Below are 4,769 nucleotides of genomic sequence, written 5' to 3' on the forward strand. Positions count from 1 at the left end.
ACAACACCATTTTTGGCCAAGAACACAAAATGGATAGATTTGTACTTTTTTGGAATTTTTTTTCAGTTTTCAGCTTTTATTTTTTGAATTTTCGTCCAAGAGAACCCATGATTGGTAGTGTAGGAAAAAAACCAGCCTTGATTTGATACCAAATGATACCAAACTCCCCAAGAACACAAAAACACAAACACCAAAATCAGTTTACTAGTTCAAGAACTATGGACCCTTTTGATGACCTCTCTCGGATTCACAAGAAAAACAAGAAGGGAAGTGATATCAAGAGTAAAACACACTAAAACAAGAACAACACTTGATGAAAAAGATGCAATAAGAACAACACACGGTTACAAGATAAGGACACAAACGGATTACACTAGATATAGACAAACGATTACAAGAAAGTAAAGATAGATAGATACACAAAAGCTTATTCCTCTTTTGGAACTTTAATATCACACAAAACCTAAACCTATCTCTTACGTGATCTCAAGGGAACCAAAATTTTCAAGCAATCTCCGTTTCTAAGCAAATGATCAACATAAGGATTCCACCTTGTCCAAGGATTCCACCTTGCTAAAGACTCTCAAAGAGGATACAAAATGTATTCTCCAAATATCCCTCCAAAATGACCTAATGAGGTTCTATTTATACCTAGGTTAACTTATTACAAATGACTAAAAAACCCTTGCAAAGGGCGGATGAACAGTGAACGTGGATGAACAATAAACAGTTTTGGAGCTTGTGGGACTTATTCTCTGCATTTCAAAGATTGGTCCTTGGATAGGCAGCCCCTCGAGATCGAGTCTTGACTCATTAGACCTTGATCATGATCGTACTCGTATAAGTTAAATAGTGTTAATACGACTACTACAGATGTGGCAAGTATACTGCAAGGTCGAGCTGAGATTAAAAAAGGTTGTTGCTATGGTTGGTGTCCAAACTTGAAGTCACGTTACATTCTGAGAAAGACAACTATGAGAATTGCATAGGAGGTGAAGTGAAGGCAAAGGTTATGTTGATTTCTCCTATCCTACACTAGCTTCAGTTGAAATTGAAGCTATACCTAGTAATAGTGGTGAGAATTTTACCTCCAAAAAAGAGAAGGATGAAGAGGTTATGGAAGCTCTAAGAGATAAGAGTATTACTATAATTAGGGTATATGGTATGGGTGGTGTTGGTGAAACAATGCTGGCTGATAAAATCAGACTAAGGGTGAAACAAAGAAGGTTGTTTGATATGGTTGTCATGGTAACTATCAGTCAGAAACCTAACTTGAAAATAATTCAAGGCGAGATCATTGGAGGAATTGGTCTGATATTGCAAGTGGAGTCATGGAGATCTACTATGTTCAAGGTTAATGGGTCAAGATAGTATCCTTATAATCTTGGATGATGTATGGGAGGCTCTTGATCTTAACAAATTTGGAATTCCCAATAGTAGCAGCCACAATCGTCAGTGCAAAGTGACCTTGACAATGCGTCTTCGAGATGTTTGTGAAATAATAGAAGCTTAAAAGATTATAGAAGTTGGAATTTTATATGAAAAGAAGCATGGATTCTTTTAGGAAAAATCCGGTAATTCAGCTGATGATCCTCTCTTTTTGACATAGAAAAAAGTGTTATGAAAGAATGCAAGGGGCTGCTACTTGCAACTATTACAGTTGCTGGAGCTCTAAAGCATGAAAAATGCCTTAGTGAGGGGATACCCTTGTACAATTACAAACATCATCACCAAGAAGTATTTCGGTAGTGCTTACGAATGTGTATCAACCTCTGAAGCTAAGTTATCATCACTTAGAAAGTGATGAACCCAGGTACCTTTTTTTGCTTTATACCTTATTTGAGGAAGATATTGATATTTGGCCTGAAGAATTACTTAGATACGGAATGGGGCTTGGGATCTTTTTTGAAATTAAAAATATAGAAGAAGCAAGAAAGAGGGTGTATCATCTGCTAGAAATATTGAAAGATCATTTTTTGTTATCTGAAGGCTTCTCCAAAGGTTATGTCAAAATGCATGATGTAATCCATGATGTGGCTATATATATTGCATCTGAGGCTGAGGGAAAACATGTTTTTATGTTAAGTTAAGATGTGAACTCAGAAGAGTTTTCAAGAACTTTTTACGAGCAATACCGTCACATATCAATTGTTGCAACAAAATTTGATGAGCTTCCTAAACTAATATGTTGCTCAAGACTTGAGTTTCTAATTTTAAAACTCTTTAAAAGAGGAATCAAATTATAGGATGATTTGTTTTTTGAAATGAGCAAACTCAGTGTCTTAAGCTTGAGAGGAAATCAATCCATTTTGCCTAATATATTGCTCAGTACTTGAGTTTTTAATTTTAAAACTCTTTAAAGGAGGAATATTGCCTAATTTTGCCTAATATATTGCTCAGTACTCTAATTTTCCAGCACTGTTAAGTTGTTGCCAAATCTGCGGACATTATGTTTGACTGGTTAAATGTTGTATGACATATCCGCTATTGGAGAACTTATTCACTTTAGACATTCTCAGCATTAGAAATTCTCTCTTGAAGGAACTACCAGTAGAAATAGGAAAATTAACCAATCTAATTATGTTAGAAATTTGGCTAGGGTATATAATACTGGAAAGGATTTCACCAGGGGGCTTATTAATACTAGTTCAATTAGAGGAACTACATATGATGGAAGTACAACATTGTAGTTACTCCATCTTGAGGGATTTGGACTCCTTAACGAGGTTGACTGCATTGACATTAATTAAATATTCTGGAGATGTTGTTTACAGTAACTTGTGCCTCTCCTCCAAGTTAAAACGGCACACTTTAAAAGTGAGCCAATGGGGGTTTTCTTTCATTCAAGACTTCGCTCATGCATAAGTACAACAGGATTATGGATCTCTATGTCACTGAGACTACTCCATTAGGTGTTTGGATTCACTGCCTGCTGAGGAAGAGCGAATGTGTATGTAAAGGGCTCCAAGAATGTTCTGAATGAGTTGTAGTTCAATAGATTTAAGAACATGAAATATCTCTTTGTGGATTATTGTGATTCCATGAAGATCCACTCTTAGATTAATATTTCAATCCCCGAACTTGAAATGCTTAAGCTAAAGAACTGTGTTAGTCCACAATATCTTTTTGGTTTATCCTTGGCTGCAGGGAGTTCATCAAACTTGACAGTTGATTTCCCTAATTATGAGGAAGAGGAGATCTCTCAGAGGACACATATCAGACCAGAAGGGAAGATGGCCCAAGTAATCAAGTTCCCTAATTTATATGACTTTGTTCTTTATCGTGTGACATGCCTTCACTTTTGCAGTGACACTATCGAGGGAATGGAGTTCCCTCAGTTACAAAAAATTAAATCAAGGTACTTTCCAGAGTTCCAAAATTTATTGCCTATAGCCAACAACTCCATCACCGACTCAAATCCTCTTTTTGATGAAAAGGTGTGCTTCTGCCATTCTACACGTGACATATCATGAAAAAAATATTTTAAGTTTTTATTTGATGAGATTTTATGAATTTTCTTTACACACTTAAAAGAGTTTACAAAATACTTTAAATTTGAGGTTTCTACAAATTTCCAATGTGGAATTTCTGTACTGGCAAAGAACTTACATTGCCAGTGATGTGTCACAGTCCAGTTACTTTACAGCAAAAAAAATTTCAGTAACTTTACTATTTTAAGTGGGTAAAGTTTAGTAACTTTAATGTGGCGATCATAGTTTTTGTAAATTTACCGCTAAGTTGGTAAAGTTCACCTATTGTTTATAATTAAAATAGCCCTATTTTGGATCCTCGAATCTTGATATTTGTTTGTCCATTTATTGTTGGAGTAAATTTCATGAATTGAAAAATTCCATCTAGTTCTTAGTCCGGTTACCTTTTGATGTAAGATGAGATATGTTTCATTTGCAAATTTCTTGTCCCATCCTGGAAAATCTAGAAGTCTGGATGGCTCCCAGCATAACTGCTTTATGCTTTCACCAACTTTCGATTGGCTACTTCAGCAAATGTGAAGAATTAAGAGTAGTGAATTGTGGGAAAATGGAAAAACTTGATGTCTACATCAGTGGACAGAGGTGTTTTGAATGTTCGAATACTACGCATAGAAAACTATCAATCAATGAAAGAAGTGATCACAAAAAAGGAACAACAAGGAGAAGAAATAACTAATGAGCCCTTATTTCACCAGTTGGAAAAGTTGAAGCTTCACATGCTGCCTAAGTTGGGGCATTTCTTTCTGACAAAGCATGCTCTTGAATTTCCATTTCTCCAAGATGTGGATATTAAGAGATGCTCTAGAATGAAGACATTTTCCTTGGGATCTGTAAGTACACCGAGACTGAAAAGTCTGTTTATTGATATAGTGATCAATGATGCTGAGGTAAAAGATGGTCTCAATAAAACGATACTGAATATGTCCTTCAATTCTAAGGTTTGACTTGTGCCGCTATATAACTAACTATATTTTGTCACATGCATTGTACACCCATGTTCTTTCCTTTTTAACTATTAAATAGTAAGTGATATTCAAATAGTTGTTTCTATTTGTCACTTGAATCAACTTTCTTTAACTTGCCCAAAATTTTTCATTAAAAATCTCAAGTATTAACATATACTTGTATTTTTTCTCAATTAAATGTGCTTCAATTTTGAGTTGGTTTTGGTTGAAATTTTATATGGAAACTCAAAAAGGAAGATGAAAAATGAGTTACACGTATTTTGTATGTCCAATGTTTATAATTTGTATATCCAATGTATACTTGTTTAGTTGG

General features: G+C 35.0%; 1 pseudogene; it reads left to right on the forward strand.

Annotated features, from left to right (window-relative positions):
- Window positions 1-633: 633 nt before the first annotated feature.
- LOC124887810 lies at window positions 634-4,435 on the forward strand (annotated as a pseudogene).
- The last annotated feature ends 334 nt before the right edge of the window (window positions 4,436-4,769 follow it).

Source organism: Capsicum annuum, chromosome 10 (assembly GCF_002878395.1).
Source record: "Capsicum annuum cultivar UCD-10X-F1 chromosome 10, UCD10Xv1.1, whole genome shotgun sequence".
In the NCBI taxonomy this organism is placed as follows: domain Eukaryota; kingdom Viridiplantae; phylum Streptophyta; class Magnoliopsida; order Solanales; family Solanaceae; genus Capsicum; species Capsicum annuum.